The sequence below is a fragment of the Scyliorhinus torazame genome, chromosome 26, assembly GCF_047496885.1.
Source record: "Scyliorhinus torazame isolate Kashiwa2021f chromosome 26, sScyTor2.1, whole genome shotgun sequence".
NCBI classification, from domain to species: Eukaryota; Metazoa; Chordata; class Chondrichthyes; order Carcharhiniformes; family Scyliorhinidae; genus Scyliorhinus; species Scyliorhinus torazame.
The window spans coordinates 5729967-5735876 of record NC_092732.1 but is presented as its reverse complement, the minus strand read 5'-3'; positions in this window follow the sequence as shown (position 1 = coordinate 5735876).

The window sequence follows — 5910 nt, the reverse complement described above, 5'->3', positions numbered from 1 at the left end:
TCTGCCCGCTCCGCCTCAATCCCCTTCTGACTCTACCCCCTCCCCCTCAATGCCGTGCTGACCCTGCCCCCTCCCCCTCTGCTCCCTCCCCTCAATCCCCTTCTGACTCTACCCCCTCCCCCTCAATGCCGTGCTGACCCTGCCCCCTCCCCCTCTGCCCGCTCCGCCTCAATCCCCTTCTGACTCTACCCCCTCCCCCTCAATGCCGTGCTGACCCTGCCCCCTCTCCCTCTGCCCGCTCCGCCTCAATCCCCTTCTGACTCTACCCCATCCCCCTCAATGCCGTGCTGACCCTGCCCCCTCCCCCTCAATCCCCTGCAGACTCTGCCCCATCAATCCACTGCTCACTCTGGCCCATCCCCCTCAATTCCCTGCTGACTGCCTACTGCCCTCAATCCACTGTTGACGCTGCTCCCTCTCCCTCAAACCCCTTCTGACTCTGCCCCCTCCCCCTCACTCCTTTGCTGACTGCCCACTCTTCTCAACCCCCGGCTGACATTGTCCCCACCCTCTCAATCCCCTGCTGACTCTGCACCCTCCCCTCAATCCCCTCCTCACTCTCCACTCCGACTCAATCCCCTGCTGAATCTGCACCATCCCCCCCCCCCCACCCCGCCTCAATCCCCTGCTGACTCTGCCCCTCCTGTCAAACCCCTGCTGGCCCTGAACCCTCACGCTCATTCCCCTCCTCGCTCTGCCCCGTCCGGCTCAATCCCCAGCTGACTCTGCCCCTCCTGTCAAACCCCTGCTGGCCCTGAACCCTCACGCTCATTCCCCTCCTCGCTCTGCCCCGTCCGGCTCAATCCCCAGCTGACTCTGCCCTCTCCCCCTCAATCCACTCCTGACTCTGACCCCTCACCATCAATCCCCTTCTGGGAGTCTGCCACCTACTCATCAATTCCCTGCTGACTCTGCCCCCTCCCCTGCATCCCTGCTGACTCTGTTACGTCAGCCTCATTGCCCTCCTCACTCTGATCCCCATCAACGCCTGATGACTCTGACCCATCCACTTAAATCCCCTGCTGATTCTGCCCCCTCACCCTCAATCCCCTGCTGACTTTGCCCCTCCACTCAAACTCCTGCTGGCCCAGAGTCATCACGCTCATTCCCCTCCTCGCTCTGCCCCCTCCCCTCAATCCCCTGCTGACTCTGACCCCTCCCCCTCAATTCCCTGCTGACTCTGACCCATCCCCCTTAATCCAGGGATGACTCTGCCCGCTCCCCTCAATCCCCTGCTGACTCTGTCCCAACACCTCAAACTCCTGCTGACTCTGACACATCCCCCTCAATCCACTGCAGAGTCTGCTCCCACCCCCTCAATCCCCTCCTGAGTCTGCCCACTCTCCTCAATCCCCTGCTGACTCTGACCCCTCTCCCTCAATCCCCTGCTGACTTTATCCCCTCCCCCTCAATCCCCTGCTGACTCTATCCCCTCCCCCTCAATCCCCTGCTGACTCTGCCCGCTCCCCCTCAATCCCCTGCTGACTCTGCCCCTCCCTCATTTTGGAAGATCTAATTCAAGAGCAGACTATACGGTCAATGGAAGAGTCCTGGGGTAAATTGATGTACAGAGAGAGCTGGGAGTTCAGGTCCATTGTACCCTGAAGGTGGCAACGCAGGTCGATAGAGTGGTCAAGAAGGCACACAGCATGCTTGTCTTCATCGGACGGGGTGTTGAGTACAAGAGTCGACAGTTCATGTTACAGTTGTATAGGACTTTGGTTAGGCCACGTTTGGAATACTGCGTGCAGTTCTGGTCGCCACATTACCAGAAGGATGTGGATGCTTTAGGGAGGGTGCAGAGGAGGTTCACCAGGATGTTGCCTGGTATGGAGTGTGCTAGCTATGAAGAAAGGTTGAGTAGATTAGGATTATTTTTGTTGGAAAGACGGAGGTTGAGGGGGGACCTGATTGAGATCTCCCAAATTATGAGAGGTATGGACAGGGTGGATAGTAACGAGCTTTTTCCAAGAGTGGGGGTGTCAATTACATGGGGTCACGATTTCAAGGTGAGAGGGGGAAAGTATAAGGGAGATGTGCATGGAAAGTTTTTTACGCAGAGGATGGTGGGTGCCTGGAATGCTTTGCCAGCGGAGGTGGTAGAGGCGGGCACGGTAGCATAATTTAAGATGCATCTAGATAGATATATGAATGGACGAGGAACAGAGGGAAGTCGATCCTTGGAAAACGGGAGCAGTGCGGAAGTGGTTGCTGGGAGGTAAATCTGTCCTTTAAAAGCACTTGTCTTTGCAGGGGCAGGCCAGTCAATTTCGGCGGGAGAATCAGCTGGTGAGTCAGTTTCAGCGGGAGCAGTGCGGAAGTGGTTGCTGGGAGGTAAGTCTGTCCTTTAAAAGCACTTGTCTTTGCAGGGGCAGGCCAGTCGATTTCGGCGGGAGAATCAGCTGGTGAGTCAGTTTCAGCGGGAGCAGTGCGGAAGTGGTTGCTGGGAGGTAAGTCTGTCCTTTAAAAGCACTTGTCTTTGCAGGGGCAGGCCAGTCAATTTCGGCGGGAGAATCAGCTGGTGAGTCAGTTTCAGCGGGAGCAGTGCGGAAGTGGTTGCTGGGAGGTAAGTCTGTCCTTTAAAAGCACTTGTCTTTGCAGGGGCAGGCCAGTCGATTTTGGCGGGAGTGGAGCTGGCTGGATAGTCAATTTCAGCAGGAGCTGAGAAAAATTATTATTTTTTTTTTTTTAAATTAGTGTTTTAGGCGGGAACAGGAAGTCGACCCGCGGACGTCTGGGAAGACCCTCACCAATAAATTCTGGTGGAGAGGAAACCCGAGACACTACACGTGTAGTGTCTCCCACCCGCCCTCCTCCTCTAACCTAATAATAAAACCCATTGGTCTGAGGTAAGTACCATATTTTATTATATTATTATTATTTTTTATAAAAAATTTAATTTAGTTGTTAGCCAGATCTTGGTAGAAAGTTAGAGGACTGGCAGGAAAGGGAGTGCAATGTTCCTCCTGCAGGATGTTTGAGGTGAGGGATGCAGTTAGTGTACCTGCTGATTTTACCTGCAGGAAGTGCTGCCATCTCCAGCTCCTCCAAGACCGAGTTAGGGAACTGGAGCTGGAGTTGGAAGAACTTCGGATCATTCGGGAGGCAAAAGGGGTCATAGATAGCAGCTTCAGGGAATTAGTTACACCAAAGATTGGAGCTAGGTGGGTAACTGTAAGAGGGACTGGGAAAAAGCAGTCAGTGCAGGGATCCCCTGCGGTCGTTCCCCTGAGAAACAAGTATACCGCTTTGGATACTTGTGGGGGGGACGACTTACCAGGGGTAAGCCATGGGATATGGGCCTCTGGCACGGAGTCTGTCCCTGTTGCTCAGAAGGGAAGGGGGGAGAGGTGCAGAGCATTAGTAATTGGGGACTCGACAGTCAGGGGCACAGATAGGAGATTTTGTGGGAGCGTGAGAGACTCACGTTTGGTATGTTGCCTCCCAGGTGCAAGGGTACGTGATGTCTCGGATCGTGTTTTCCGGGTCCTTAGGGGGAGGGGGAGCAGTCCCAAGTCGTGGTCCACATTGGCACTAATGACATAGGTAGGAAAGGGGACAAGGATGTCAGGCAGGCTTTCAGGGAGCTAGGATGGAAGCTCAGAACTAGAAAAAACAGAGTTGTTATCTCTGGGTTGTTGCCCGTGCCACGTGATAGTGAGATGAGGAATAGGGAGAGAGAGCATTTAAACACGTGGCTACAGGGATGGTGCAGGCGGGAGGGATTCAGATTTCTGGATAACTGGGGCTCTTTCTGGGGAAGGTGGGACCTCGACAGACAGGATGGTCTACATCTGAACCTGAGGGGCACAAATATCCTGGGGGGGAGATTTGTTAGTGCTCTTTGGGGGTTTAAACTAATGCAGCAGGGGCATGGGAACCTGGATTGTAGTTTTAGGGTAAGGGAGAATGAGAGTATAGAGGTCAGGAGCACAGATTTGACGTCGCAGGAGGGGGCCAGTGTTCAGGTAGGTGGTTTGAAGTGTGTCTACTTCAATGCCAGGAGTATACGAAACAAGGTAGGGGAACAGGCAGCATGGGTTGGTACCTGGGACTTCGATGTTGTGGCCATTTCGGAGACATGGATAGAGCAGGGACAGGAATGGATGTTGCAGGTTCCGGGGTTTAGGTGTTTTAGTAAGGTCAGAGAAGGAGGCAAAAGAGGGGGAGGTGTGGCGCTGCTAGTCAAGAGCAGTATTACGGTGGCGGAGAGGATGCTAGATGGGGACTCTTCTTCCGAGGTAGTATGGGCTGAAGTTAGAAACAGGAAAGGAGAGGTCACCCTGTTGGGAGTTTTTTATAGGTTCTAGGGATGTAGAGGAAAGGATGGCGAAGATGATTCTGGATAAGAGCGAAAGTAACAGGGTAGTTATTATGGGAGACTTTAACTTTCCAAATATTGACTGGAAAAGATATAGTTCGAGTACAATAGATGGGTCGTTTTTTGTACAGTGTGTGCAGGAGGGTTTCCTGAAACAATATGTTAACAGGCCAACAAGAGGGCGAGGCCACGTTGGATTTGGTTTTGGGTAATGAACCAGGCCAGGTGTTGGATTTGGAGGTAGGAGAGCACTTTGGGGACAGTGACCACAATTCGGTGACGTTTACGTTAATGATGGAAAGGGATAAGTATACATCGCAGGGCAAGAGTTATAGCTGGGGGAAGGGCAATTATGATGCCATTAGACGTGACTTGGGGGGGATAAGGTGGAGAAGTAGGCTGCAAGTGTTGGGCACACTGGATAAGTGGAGCTTGTTCAAGGATCAGCGTGTTCTTGATAAGTATGTACCGGTCAGGCAGGGAGGAAGGCGTCGAGCGAGGGAACCGTGGTTTACCAAAGAAGTGGAATCTCTTGTTAAGAGGAAGAAGGAGGCATATGTGAAGATGAGGTGTGAAGTTTCGGTTGGGGCGATGGATTGTTACAAGGTAGCGAGGAAGGATCTAAAGAGAGAGCTAAGACGAGCAAGGAGGGGACATGAGAAGTATTTGGCAGGAAGAATCAAGGAAAACCCAAAAGCTTTCTATAGGTATGTCAGGAATAAGCGAATGACTAGGGAAAGAGTAGGACCAGTCAAGGACAGGGATGGGAAATTGTGTGTGGAGTCTGAAGAGATAGGCGAGATACTAAATGAATATTTTTCGTCAGTATTCACTCAGGAAAAAGATAATGTTGTGGAGGAGAATGCTGAGCCCCAGGCTAATAGAATAGATGGCATTGAGGTACGTAGGGAAGAGGTGTTGGCAATTCTGGACAGGCTGAAAATAGATAAGTCCCCGGGAACTGATGGGATGTATCCTAGGATTCTCTGGGAGGCCAGGGAAGAGATTGCTGGACCTTTGGCTTTGATTTTTATGTCATCATTGGCTGCAGGAATAGTGCCAGAGGACTGGAGGACAGCACGGTAGCATTGTGGATAGCACAAATGCTTCACAGCTCCAGGGTCCCAGGTTCGATTCCGGCTTGGGTCACTGTCTGTGCGGAGTCTGCACATCCTCCCCGTGTGTGCGTGGGTTTCCTCCGGGTGCTCCGGTTTCCTCCCACAGTCCAAAGATGTGCGGGTTAGGTGGATTGGCTATGCTAAATTGCCCATAGTGGCCAAAATTGCCCTTAGTGTTGGGTGGGGTTACTGGGTTATGGGGATAGGGTGGAGGTGTGGACCTTGGGTAGGGTGCTCTTTCCAAGAGCCGGTGCAGACTCGATGGGCCCAATGGCCTCCTTCTGCACTGTAAATTCTATGATTCTATGAAATGTGGTCCCTTTGTTCAAAAAGGGGAGCAGAGACAACCCCGGCAACTATAAACCGGTGAACCTCACGACTGTAGTGGGTAAAGTCTTGGAGGGGATTATAAGAGACAAGATTTATAATCATCTAGATAGGAATAATATGATCAGGGATAGTCAGCATGGC